The sequence below is a fragment of the Eurosta solidaginis genome, chromosome 4, assembly GCF_040869045.1.
Source record: "Eurosta solidaginis isolate ZX-2024a chromosome 4, ASM4086904v1, whole genome shotgun sequence".
Lineage (NCBI taxonomy): Eukaryota > Metazoa > Arthropoda > Insecta > Diptera > Tephritidae > Eurosta > Eurosta solidaginis.
This window is the reverse complement of record NC_090322.1, coordinates 119,024,293-119,039,210: the sequence shown is the minus strand read 5'-3', so window position 1 is coordinate 119,039,210 and position 14,918 is coordinate 119,024,293. Positions and strand designations below refer to the sequence as shown.

The 14,918-nt window shown below is 37.4% G+C and overlaps 1 protein-coding gene across 7 annotated transcripts in view; it reads left to right on the top strand.

Moving 5' to 3' along the window:
• Nucleotides 1-14,918, top strand: part of pigs (pickled eggs) — a 618,878-nt gene that overhangs the window by 556,226 nt on the left and 47,734 nt on the right. The gene's annotated exons all lie outside the window — the stretch shown is intronic.

Below are 14,918 nucleotides of genomic sequence, written 5' to 3'. Positions count from 1 at the left end.
AGTTTGCTTGTATGTACATATTGTAACGAATTTACTGAAATTCCGCTTATTTGCAACATTCTGCTAACATTCGAATCACTAAACTGTTGAATAAATAACTCCAATATTCGATAATGCAAAATGGTCTTTATTGGACTACTTTCAAAATAACACTTCTATTGCTCGACAGATAGCGTGCTTAATCAAACTGATTTTCGTGCCTCAACTGTTGCTGCTTTTATAATGTTTGGTTTCCTCGTTGACATATTTCTAGGTGGTTCTATTCTAGAATTTACTAGTTGGTTAGCAGCTATAAAGTTACCAACTATAACTACGTTTATAGCTTCTCATATGCGCGTGTATATGTGAGTGTTACTTGCACAAATTATTGCCTACTTTGGAGCGCATTTCAGGTAAGACATATGCATGTGTTTGTTCATTTTCTCTCCGCTGCGTGTACGTACATATGTGTAGACATAATGATTGATTCGTTTATGTAGATACAAGTGACTGCTTTATTGTTGTTGTGGCTTCATTTACTTAGCATCAGACTAGTGATGTGAGTATCACTTTATGTCACTAATATTCGTCACAATATGTACCTACTATTCGCATGTTTCAGTCAGTAACAAATAACCAAATAACGTTTTCACTTTAGTTAGATTTTTATTTTGAAGTGGCCGCAAATATATCTAAGGGGCTTAGTTTAGCTTTTACAGTTTTGTAACTCCATATCAAATCAAAAGTTGGAAAGAAGTTGATTTGTTTGTAATTTATTAGATACAGTACTTAAAAGCTAATGTGGTGTTTTTCGTTAGCTTCAATTTTTTACGTTTTAAGCGGACTGTGAACGGCATCTACAAAGGAGATGAGCTTTCACGGAGAAATACACTCGGAGTGCCTGCCAAATCGCTGCCGAGGGGCAACCCCACCTAAAAAAACTTTTTTCGGTGACAACCTAATGGTAGGCCCGCGGTAAGATGTTGGTATGCCAGGGTTTGAGCCCAGGAACTTTGGTGTGGTAGGCGGAACACACTACCACCACACCACGGCGGCCGCCTTACGTACATACTTAGTGTTAATATTGTAACGATTTTGCTGCAAATCCTCTCATTTGCAACCCTCCGATAAGTTCGCATCGCTAAACTGTTGAATAAATAACTCCAATATTGAATAATTGAAAAATGGCCTTTATTACAGTACTTCACAATAACACTTATACTTTGCTACTCGCTGGCTTAATAACCAAACTGATTGATAACTCAAATTAAACTCTACTATTGGCCGTCAGATCGCGTGCTTAATCAATAACTAGTGGTGGGATTATTTTCGAATTATATCCGAATAAACGTTATTCGAATAAACGATAAATTTATTCGTTTCAAATAATCCGGATAATATTTATTCGGATTTTTTATTCGTTTATCCGGATAGTACTATCCGGATAATTTTTATTCGGATAGTACTATCCGGATAGTGCGCACTATCCGGATACTTGGAATAGTAAAATAAAAGACATTGCGTTTATGTTACGCTCATCGCTTGTGCAGATGAGCATGCATATATATTTATACGTACATATATTTATGTGTGTATAGATGCATATATGCATATATTTTTGTTTGTTTGGGGTTGCTTTGTTAATATTCATTCATTTAGTTACATATATTTACGTAACCAAAGTTGTGCTTGAGGCTTAAGCTAGAAATAGTTATCGGGGTCGTTTACAACTGTACTGATCATAGAACTTTGTTTATTAGTAAACAGGTGTGGAAATGGTAATATGGTAGGGATTTTTGTTTCCCATATACATACATATATACATATGTATGTATGTAAGTTGTATGGAAAATGTTTGTTTTGATATCGTTTGGTTTGTATAAACATCTAATTGGTCACCATTAAAAAAATAAGTTTACATGTCATTGTCAACATTTTTTGCGAAGTCTGATGGATCAAAAGTTATTTAAGGTCAATGTTAACTTAATGAAAACTTTTGAAAAAATTTCCTAAAATAAAGTTTGAAGCAATCAATTTTAAACGTAACAAAATTCTAGTGGAATTAGTGACTAGTTTCAAAAACGGCTGTCTGTCTGTTTTTGCCGCTCCTTAAAATTTTGATTGTCCTTGAACGCGTTAAACGCTGTAATATAAATACCCAAATGTGCATATAAGCATATTCTAACATATGTACATGTTGAATTCGTGCAGATTCCTTTGAAATTAGATTCATATACAAGTGCATGTGGGTATCTCTATGTGTATGTATATGTATTCAAGAAAATGCGCAAAGGGTGATATGAAATAAGAATCCCACCTACTTTTACGGTTAGTGTGGGTATTATGTTTATTTTTTTTTATTTAATTTTGTTGATGCTTGGACTAGCTGAGTATTTTTGCTTGCGAATGAAATTCTTTTCTTTTAAATCTTTTGGTTGTTGCAATACGTTTATGTGGGCATGCTCGTGTATTCTACCTGCTACTGACTGACCTAACTACTGCTACTGACTGATCACAGTCCTACAACCATAAATACATACGTGTAGGTAATTCTAAAATAAATTTGCATATACATAGATGGAAATATTCAGGCAAACTTTTCCTTCGGTTTTTAGTTGTGGATTTTTAATCGATTATGTATATGTTCTTTGTCTTTCTTTAAATGCCGCGCTTGGAAATGAATAATTAAGCAAAGATTGTTTTTATTGTAAGTATGTATATAAAAGAAATAAATAAATAAAATTTTATCATGAAATTAAAAAAAATTGTTCACTTTGAAGGGCAAAGGTTAAGGTTTTTTGCTTTTTGAATGTCTTATAACTCGAAATAAGCCTCAAAATACTACTGATAATTTGTGATAAGTGATTTGTCTTCTGTTCAATACGGAGTATAGGTACCCACACCATCAACAAAAAGAAGATGGTATCCTCATTTTATACTTTCCATTGTTTCGTTTTTTATTTATGAATAAGTTACGCGATGCAGGATATAAAAGAACAATGCTGGTTAATATTTATTGTTAACGAAATTTCCAAGCGCGGCATTTAAAGAAAGACAAAGAACATATACATAATCGATTAAAAATCCACAACTAAAAACCGAAGGAAAAGTTTGAATGAATATTTCCATCTATGTATATGCAAATTTATTTTAGAATTACCTAAACGTATGTATTTATGGTTGTAGGACTGTGATCAGTCAGTAGCAGTAGTTAGGTCAGTCAGTAGCAGGTAGAATACACGAGTATGCCCACATAAAAGTATTGCAACAAGCAAAAGATTTAAAAGAAAAGAATTTCATTCGCAAGCAAAAATACTCAGCTAGTCTAAGCATCAACAAAATTAAATAAAAAAAATAAACATAATACCCACACTAACCGTAAAAGTAGGTGGGATTCTTATTTCATATCACCCTTTGCGAATTTTCTTGAATACATATACATACACATAGAGATACCCACTTGCACTTGTATATGAATCTAATTTCAAAGGAATCTGCAAGAATACAACATGTACATATGTTAGAATATGCTTATATGCACATTTGGGTATTTATATTACAGCGTTTAACGCGTTCAAGGACAATCAAAATTTTAAGGAGCGGCAAAAACAGACAGACAGCCGTTTTTGAAACTAGTCACTAATTCCACTAGAATTTTGTTACGTTTAAAATTGATTGCTTCAAACTTTATTTTAGGAAATTTTTTCAAAAGTTTTCATTAAGTTAACATTGACCTTAAATAACTTTTGATCCATCAGACTTCGCAAAAAATGTTGACAATGACATGTAAACTTATTTTTTTAATGGTGACCAATTAGATGTTTATACAAACCAAACGATATCAAAACAAACATTTTCCATACAACTTACATACATACATATGTATATATGTATGTATATGGGAAACAAAAATCCCTACCATATTACCATTTCCACACCTGTTTACTAATAAACAAAGTTCTATGATCAGTACAGTTGTAAACGACCCCGATAACTATTTCTAGCTTAAGCCTCAAGCACAACTTTGGTTACGTAAATATATGTAACTAAATAAATGAATATTAACAAAGCAACCCCAAACAAACAAAAATATATGCATATATGCATCTATACACACATAAATATATGTACGTATAAATATATATGCATGCTCATCTGCACAAGCGATGAGCGTAACATAAACGCAATGTCTTTTATTTTACTATTCCAAGTATCCGGATAGTGCGCACTATCCGGATAGTACTATCCGAATAAAAATTTTCCGGATAGTACTATCCGGATTAACGAATAAAAAATCCGAATAAATATTATTCGGATTACGAATACCTGGCGAATAAAAGAGTTTATTATTCGGATAATTTTTATTCGGATAGTCCCACCCCTATCAATAACTCATTGATTGCTCAACTCAAACTGAATTACGGCGCCTCTACATCTGTTGCCTTTTATACCCTTTGGTTTCCTCGTTCGCATTTTTCCAGAATGTACTAGCATTGTCCATGAGCTCTCAAACTTCTCAGCTATATGCATGTGTTTGCGCATTGACTCTCCGCTGCTCGTATTCGTACATGGTACATATGTGTAGACGCACTTATTTATTCGTTTATGTAGATACATAAAGATTGAATTATTGATGTGAATGTTTGTAGTTTACAGTCTCTCGCGCGCACATAGGCGTATAAGTAAATGCATCTGTGTGTGACATCTCTCTGGGCTGCCTTATATATGTGTATACTTGATTTGATTATTAACATAACTACTGCTTGGCATGGCCTTAGCATCGCCTTAGTGATGGTATAGTTTAGTTCCGTGACACTGCCCTCCACCTAAGTCTGATCGTCCCGATCAGACAAATCTCCCGATCTAACTGCCGCTAGCATCTCCAAATGTACCATTCTTCTAACCCGTGGTTTCCCAGTGGTTTGTATGCGGTAGATGGTATCACTGATCTTCTTCACAACTTTGTACGGGCCTTCCCAACTGCACCGAAATTTAGCTGGAACACCTTTCCGAGGGTGAGGGCTGTTTAACAGTACCAAATCTCCCGCCAAGAAACCTTCCGAATTAAAGTTCTTGTCATGCCAGTGTTTCATCTTACTACTCATTATCACGGGTCATTCCTTCACACTCTGTTGTTTGGTCAATGAACCACTTCGTAGAGCTTGCGCTGGACGAATTTTCTTTGCATAATCGGTATCGTTCCCACATTTTACAACAGTAGTGCGCTCCGGCTTGAAACTACCCTCGCATTCTTTCTCGGAAATTCGTTGCTTCGTTTTCCTGCGTCTTTTAGGTTTTGTCAATGCCAGTGTTTCTCTCGCAGGTACTTTTGATTTTGATTTATTTGGCCCATTCGATCTATCAACCTTTACCTTTGAATTTCGTGGCCTTCGTCTAGTATTCTCCACCAGTACCCGATTACTGCTGAACCCTTTTTCCAAACTAAAGTTAAGTGGCACATCTTGGTTCTCATAACGCATCACCCTTCTCTGCATATCGATCTTGATGTCATGATCAACCAAGGAATCCACTCCCAATATAACTTCATCAACAATCTCCGCCACAACAAATTTGTGTAGAACCATGACCTTCCCAATCAATACTTCACATATCACTTCTCCCTGAACTTGGTTATACTCGCCAGTGACCGTACGCAACTTTGCTCCAGGTAACGGTTTTACTCTCCTGTTGACCAAGTCAGATCGGATCAAGGAATGAGATGCGCCCGTATCTACAGTCAGTACTCGTTCTTTGCCATCCACATTCCCTCTGACGGTAACACTGCTCGATTTTCTACCAATTTGCGACACAGATATCACAGGGCATTCAATAGCTGGATCTAGCTCTCTACCTCTTACTCGCTCTTGCTCGTCTCCTCCAGCTTTGCGTTTACGGCCACCAACATTGTTGGAACTATTAGGACCAGGATCACAATGACGTGCAATGTGACCTGGGTTGCCGCACTTGAAACATTTAGTAACTCCCGGCATTCTTCTGTTGAGATCCCTTCAGTGCTTCCAAAATTGTGTCTACCCACTCTGGCCTTTCTACTTCCACACGGCGTGCTTTGAAAACTGGCTTACACAGAAGCGACGCTGTTTCCTGTACCAGTGCTTGTGACATGGCTTTGGGTTTGCGTATGTAGCTCGCTTTGTTTCGGCGTCCCGTATGCCATTTATAAAGCTCTGAATTTTTACCCTTTCAGTGTATTCCACGGGTGCGTCTGCATTTGCAAGATGAGCCAATCTTTCAATATCTGAAGCAAACTGCTGCAATGTCTCATTTGCTTTTTGGTAGCGGTTTTGCAACTCAATTTGGAATATCTGTTTCCTATGCTCGCTTCCGTGACGTCTCTCTAAAGTGCTCATCAATGTTTCGTAGTGGTTCCGCTCGTCCTCTGGGATGGTCTGTAAGATTTCCGCGGCAGGCCCTTTCAGTGCCACGAACAGAGCTGCAACTTTATCTTCAGCATTCCATTGGTTCACTGCTGCGGTCTTCTCAAACTGTAGCTTAAAGACCTGAAAAGGAACAGAACCGTCAAAGGATGGTGTCTTTACCTTTGGATTACTCGCTGAAACAGCTGGGCGGTTTAGTTGTAACTGCTCCATACGACCTTGTAACGCTTCTATTTCGGCATCAATTTTGTCCTCGAGTTGTAAAATTTTTGCATCCTGCTCTTCCAGTTTCACAAAGAGCTGCGATGATACCTGTTCCGAAATTTGTGCCGACATTTCAGATATACGTGCCTCTTGCGCTTCCTTGAGATGCCAAATATGTCTTCTGTTCTTCCAATTGTGATGTTATACGGGTTTCCTGCGATTCCAGTTGGGATACCATATACGTCTTCTGTTCTTCAAGTTGTGAAGAAATTTGTGTTTCCTGTGCTTCAATCTTCGATGTTATTCGTGTCTCTTGGGATTCCATCTGTGATGACATATACGTTTTCTGTTCTTCTAGTTGTGATGACATGTTGGTGGATATTTGTGATGACATTTCTGTTATACGTGCCTCTTGCGCTTCCATCTTGGATGTTACTGTCGATGTTTGAGCAGTTATTGCAGCCAATATCATGTTCAAGTCTGTGTTCGCCATTGTCTGCGGTATTTCTTCCATTTTTGTTATTTCCTCGCCATCAATATGAAAGTTATACTCTTCCACATCAATTCCTTCTGCTTCCATTGCCTCTCGTAGCCGTGCCTGAAGTTCAAATTTAACGCCGCTTGTATTCAATCCACGGCTCTCCAACTCCTTCTTTAGTTGCTGGATCTTCAATTCACTGAACTTTGCCATGTCCTTGTTGTCCTCTGGAATTTATTCAACAATTCCTCTTCTGACACCAATTGTAACGATTTTGCTGCAAATCCTCTCATTTGCAACCCTCCTCTAAGTTCGCATCGCTAAACTGTTGAATAAATAGCTCCAATATTGAATAATTGAAAAATGGCCTTTATTACAGTACTTCACAATAACACTTATACTTTGCTACTCGCTGGCTTAATAACCAAACTGATTGATAACTCAAATTAAACTCTACTATTGGCCGCCAGATCGCGTGCTTAATCAATAACTCATTGATTGCTCAACTCAAACTGAATTACAGCTTGGTTTCCTCGTTCGCATTTTTCCAGAATGTACTAGCATTGTCCATGAGCTCTCAAACTTCTCAGCTATATGCATGTGTTTGCGCATTGACTCTCCGCTGCTCGTATTCGTACATGGTACATATGTGTAGACGCAATTATTTATTCGTTTATGTAGATACATAAAGATTGAATTATTGATGTGAATGTTTGTAGTTTACAGTCTCTCGCGCGCACATAGGCGTATAAGTAAATGCATCTGTGTGTGACATCTCTCTTGGTTGCCTTATATATGTGTATACTTGATTTGATTATTAACGTAAATACTGCTTGGCATCGCCTTAGCATCGCCTTAGTGATGGTATAGTTTAGTGATGCTAATATCCGTGACAATATTAAATGCTCGTTTTCTAAAAGTTTTGCATTCTTATAAATGTTTTTAGCTGGACTTCCATAATTTAGAAACTGTTTATTAACAATTCCCATTTGTATATATGTAAGCCTTTGTATTTTTAGTGTCATCTCCCTGTAGAAACAAATTTGAGAAAATCTTGCAAAACAATACTCACGCAGTACGGGTTCAAAATTTTAATTAATCAATAAATGCCGGGACCATCAAAGAACCAACGACAACTGAGACAATAAGAACACTGTTTCAAGTTCTGTAGTGGAGGCGGGTTATTGCCCCATCGTAGGACATTACAATTTTAAAAATATCAGTTGAAAATACAGATTGAGAGCTAGTGCCGCATTTTAATGCGATAGCTCTACGCTAGTTTCGAGCGAGCACCATTCTTGGTAGGGCATGAGTATGGTCATTTTTGACATGGCGAATCTTGCACGTCCGCAAAAATTACAGCAAAAACTAACGACATCACACACCTGCAGGCAAAAGGTAGTAAACCCTATAACCTAAACTACAAATAGGTACTATATAGTAGTTTTTATACAAGAAAACCTTTCGTAGCCATTTTTCCATCGAGTTCAAAATGATGTTATTTTCAAACAATTAAGTGTTTATCTAAGGCCGGAGTAAAAGGCAGACGCTCCCAAATTTTTTCTCGGAAGGTTTTTGCTAAAATAGCATTTAATCGTCACTCGAATATCCATATACGTGAGCATCCCTTTCAGTTATTCTTAAACTCCGTTAATTTCAGTCACACTGGACAGACGGCTGTTGGAATTAACCTAAAACGTATTAGGTATAAAACAGTTTCCGCCAATTTCATAGCTATCAGCTATGAACGATACTACTTACCGTAATTGATTTCGCTTGTGAATCGTCTGTATTTCATTCCCTCCCAGGAAGTGTCCGCATACGCTGAGACGATGCATAACCTTACTAATTTGACAAGACAAGCACAGATGAAATGTCTTTTCTAGGCATAAAATGCCATCACCGCCACCATCACCAAATATAGCTAACATCAGCTGCTATAAAGCTCGTCGGGTTTTTGACTAAGTCAGCACGCAATCAAAGAGATTTCCGCACGCCCGCAGCAAAATTTTCCGACGAAATTATCTTAGCTATACGTACATCACAGCAACAAGTCTCAAATCACATGCGAAACTATGTCCTTATTTTTATTCGCTATTTGTATGTGCATGCATACATATGTATATTGTATAGTTGGTATGTTATGTCTGCAAATATGTACATACACTCCCACCAAATAAAATATGCGCAAGCGCACAGGCAAAGCATTTCACAAGCTACACGATCAGAGTCCAACCGATAGACAAATACAATATCTACCAAACACTTTTACTCTTGTTGAAACAAATTGGACAACAACAACAGTAACAACATCTTTGGCGACAGCAACTATTTAAATTGCCGTCAGAGGATCACAAAGTATGTATAATCCAATGTATATGGTGTGGAGCAACTGTGGAGCCATGCGATGATCTATACAAAGTCGTTTTTGGTTGCATGTGTTTAACATTTGTCAATTTTTTGCTATTAAATATTCCGAAAAAAGGTAAAACGGAAGTGCAAATGTTCAAGCGCCACTAACCGCCGATAACGTCAAATACAACAAACACAATAGCAACATCCAGCACCCGACACCGCATCACAATAACAAACTACGCCAATCACCAAACAAAAACGACTTACAATACCCGTAACAAATAGTTTGCAGTGGTAATATGAGCTAAGCATACAACCATATAAACAAATAAGTATGTATAGGTATGTGGGTACATTAAAAAGATGCACGGCCAGGGCAGCATCATCAATTGTGGTTGTCTTTCTATCGGTAAAAGGCATCGGTGGCAACAGTAATTGCTACATTCGCACATTTTGTGCGAAGTGATTGATTTCCGTTACTTCAATTCAACACTCAGCTCCCAGCAATGAATTCGGTTACTCTTCGTGCAACGTAATGGCATATGTCTAGTAAGCTATCATACCAAGTGTCCAATAGGGCAAGGGCTGTTACAGAAGTACTGGAAATATGCTTAAACCAATGTTAATAGCCGTGTTTTAAAAACGCCTATCTTCGCTTAGATAATGCTTAGGAGACCCATCTAGCGGCTGTGGTAAAACAACTAGCTACAGCAACAGGGTGTACCGAAAAGCGGAGACGCAACGCTCTGATGGCCATAGGGTATAACATATAGCTGAATCAGTTGCGATGAATTGTGGACACACATATAATACATAGAATTAGTGTACAGGGTGAAACAAAGACACATATTTCAGTTACATCTGAGTATAATGCGTATTGAAATTTAGTAGGACAAAATTTATGCGCAGCAATTTCAGAGGTGTATTTATAGTTTGTCTCTTAGCAGTCAATATAAAGTTTAAGCGTAAACGGATATACGCGTGTTAAAAAACACGGCTAATATGTCAATTCAAGGGGAAGGATTTAGTAATGAATACTAAAATTTTCAGGGTGCCTATTGATCATTGGCAGTGGATGCTTTCATCGACCACATTTTTACGATATGCTAAATTTTAGGAAAGATATGTGAATGCGCAAGTCCTGGGTCACGGACGTGAAGTTCGCACGCATATTAAAAATAAATAAATGCAAGACATGATTACATCCGAAGATATTTTAAGCCAAGCTTCTCTTCCAATTTGCGTCATGCTCCTTTTAATTTTTCCTACAAATTGGCGGGACGGGACCCCATATTTTATGCCGCTTTCGAACGGTATCTTCACGGCAGGTGAATTTTCACTGAGAGCTTTTCATAGCAGAAATGCACTCGGAGTGTTTGCCAAATCACACTTTCATTAGTTTATATAAAATGCTGCACCCTGAATACATATGGTTTTCAAAATTTTCTTCTAAGAGTTATCCAATTTAAGTGTAAATTTGCACGGTTTATTTTTAGACCATTATTTATTATATTCCGTCCGGCATATTTGACCTTTAATGCGAAGTGAAGAGAAAAGAAGAAATAAAGTCTGACCACTTAATTCCAGGTTCGTAGTGGACCTAATTTGGGATCGCTCATGTACGTTAAGTTGTTCCACCATCGCAGTCAGAATCAGCACAATTCAATTGTATAGTATTCGACTTTACGATGCACACTACCGAACACAAAATAATAAAATACTTGGCGAATCACGAAATGGTTTCGTGTATTGTATTTGTGCGGCAAAATATTACACAAAATTCTGAGTGTGCATGGAAATACACAAAACAGGAAACTTTGTGTGCCGGCACAAATGCAGGTACAGTTCGAAGGAGTTTTGTGTTTAACTACACAGGCAGTCAGGGCAAAAATTTTAGTTAAGATGGCGAAGGATTTTTGTTTAGCGATTTTGTTAGAGGATTTTTTTTCGTAGGAAGTGGACCAGGGACCGACCTTTCCCAAAAAAATATATTTATCGAGCAATTGAAATTTGGTACATATGTAGGTAGATTATGGCTTGAATTAATAATACAAAAACTTTTTCCGGGAAGTGGACCAGGGACCGGCCTATTCCTAAAAAAATTATTTGTTGAGCTATTTGCTTGAAATTTGGTACATATTTGGTAGCTTTTCGCCCAAGTTAACATATACTCTACTTTGGTGAACAGGTCAAGAGATTCGACTTATGTTTAAAACACAGATTAAACAATTAGTATTATGTATTAGTTATCTTCTTCGAGCTGTATTACAATTATCATTGCATTATTTTCTGTTTTTTTTTAACGTATATACAAATGCATTCGCGGGTATAAAAAAGCTCCTCATCACTAAAATAATGTTAAGGAGATCCCTCTAGCAGCAAGTAGTGGAGAGACACATTTCAGTTGCAACTGAGCATAATGCATACTGAGCTTCCATATAAAGCTAAGTGCAAATATATATACATGTAAAAAAATATGGCGGCCACCGTGGTGTGATGGGTAGCGTGCTCCGCCTATCACACCGTATGCCCTGGGTTCAACTCCCGGGCAAAGTAACATCAAAATTTTAGAAATAAGATTTTTCAATTAGAAGAAAATTTTTCTAAGCGGGGTCGCCCCTCGGCAGTGTTTGGCAAGCACTCCGGGTGTATTTCTGCCATGAAAATCTCTCAGTGAAAACTCATCTGCTTTGCAGATGCCGTTCGGAGTCGGCATAAAACATGTAGGTCCCGTCCGGCCAATTTGTAGGGAAAATCAAGAGGAGCACGACGCAAATTGGAAGAGAAGCTCGGCCTTAGATCTCTTCGGAGGTTATAGCGCCTTACATTTATTTTTTTTTTTTTTTAAATACGACCACTATTCGAATTTTTTCTATGCAAATGAAGCACTGCTATTTTTGTGAACACAACTGTATATATCGCCACCTATAATATTTCTAACTTTATTTAAAGAATGCCATAAGTCGAACAAACATTTACCAATCCTTGTGAAATTTGGTAGGGACATAGATTCTATGACGATAACTGTTTCTTGTGAAAATGGGCGAAATCGGTTGAAGCCACGCCCAGTTTTTATACACAGTCGATCGTCTGTCCTTCCGTTCGGCCGTTAACACGATAACTTGCGCAAAAAACGATATATCTTAACTAAACTTAGTTCACGTACTTATATGAACTCACTTTGTATTGGCATAAAAAATGGCCGAAATCCGACTATGACCACGCCCACTTTTCCGATATCGAAAATTACGGGAAATGAAAAAAATGCCATAATTCTGTACCAAATATGAAAAAAGAGATGAAACATGGTAATTGGATTGGTTTATTGACGCAAAATATAACTTTAGAAAAAACTTTGTAAAATGGGTGTGATACCTACCATATTAAGTACAAGAAAATGAAAAAGTTCTGCAGGGCGAAATCAAAAGCCCTTGAAATCTTGGCAGGAATACTGTTCGTGGTATGACATATATAAATAAATTAGCGGTACCCGACAGAAGATGTTCTGGGTCACCCTGGTCCACATTTTGGTCGATATCTCGAAAACGCCTTCACATATACAACTACCACCACTCCCTTTTAAAACCCTCATTAATACCTTTAAATTGATACCCATATCGTACAAACACATTCTAGAGTCACCCCTGGTCCACCCTTATTGCGATATCTCGAAAAGGCGTCCACCTATAGATCTAAGGCCCACTACGTTTTAAATAATCATTAACATCTTTCATTTGATACACCTGTCATACAAACACATTCCAGGGTTACCCTAGGTTCATTTTGCTAAATGGTGATTTTCCCTTATTTTGTCTCCAAAGCTCTCAGCTGAGTATGTAATGTTCGGTTACACCCGAACTTAGCCTTCCTTATTTGTTTTTATTATGTTTAGTTTTCAAACATAGAACACATTCCCGCTTACGATGTTGTAACAGTATTTCGCCCAGCTTATTCGGCATGTCCATTTATGAACAGGGCGTGAAGGTTTATTCAGGGTTATACTGAAATATTGTAACGCCGTAGTATGTTAGTGATGTCGCCGTCTATCATACCGAAGGTATCGTTTCACATAAGGTCAATAGGGCGAACATTTTTTAAAAGAATTTAATCTTTAATATATTTTACTGTTAACCCCCACAACTTTATTTTCTGGTGATCGATTTTAATTATTTTGAAAATAGAACACTTTACAAGCACTGATACCCTAGTTCGGTCAGAGTTCACTTCAATACGTCTGTGGCATTTTGCTAAAACAACCTAACTCGAGTTAAGATAAATCTTACATTATTTGTTAAAAACCTTAGCGCCATATGGCTGCAACAAAATACAGTAAGTCACAATGATGTGATGATGATAGCTTTTTTAAAACTATTATCTTAACAAGGCGCCGTGGTGTGATTGTAGCGTGCTCCGCCTACCATGCCGAAGATCTTGGGTTCACGCCCCGGGTAAAGCTACATCGAAATTTTAGAAATAAGTATTTTCAAATAGAAGAACATTTGGTAGGCACTCCGAGTGCATTTCTGCCATGAAAGGCAGATGCCGTTCGGAGTCGGCACAAAACAAGGAGGTCCCGTCCCGCCAATTTGTAGGAAGGTTGAAAGGAGCACGACGGAAATTTGAAGGGAAGCTCGGCCTAAAATCTCTTTGGAGGCTATCGCGCTTTATATATATTTTTTTATTTATTATTTATCTTAAGACGAGTCGAGTTGCTTTATCGAATCGCCACAGATATATACTTACATATGAAAAGATATGACTATTATATGACGTAACCACGTTTAAACTAAACCTTTTGCCTCACATTTGTTTATTTAACGCAAAAAAAAAGTTTGTAACGATAGTTACTGCGCGTGCGCAAAAGATTTACGGAACAATGGATAGAAATGTCAAAAGGTTATAGTTTTAAATGCATGTATTTGTTGTACTCGCCACTGTCATTGTAAATGCTGCACGACCAGTCATTTGTCCATTTATTTGTTTAAACAAACAGAGGCGCGATACTTTTTGTTTGTTTACTGACGCAATACTTTTTGTTTGTTATTAGTGGTGTTGGTACCCGTCATTCAGTCAGGTAGTCAGTCGCATGCGTCATCAGTTCATTATCGCTAATAGGCTATGCGCTCGCCGTTTGATATTAGCCATTGATGTTGATGATCACAGTTCAACGGTGGCAACTGTTTTGGTGTTTGTGCAGCAATGTGGCATGCTTCTTTCGTTTTTTCTTTTCTTTCTACTGTTTCCCCCATGATCGCCGTATTCCTCAGTAGATTTCTTAAGTTAATAACAACGCAACGCAGCACACAAATGGACGACGAATAAGTCGGTTGGATGGCATGAATAGGTCTTATAATGGATTTGCGATACCACAAATTGTAATTTGCACAAAATTAATGATGTTACATGTTTTATATATGTACGTACAATGAAGAAGCGTTACCCTAATCGGTTTCGAATTTCGATTTTTTTTAATGTTTTATTTTTTTTTCGGAAAGGACAGTATGGTT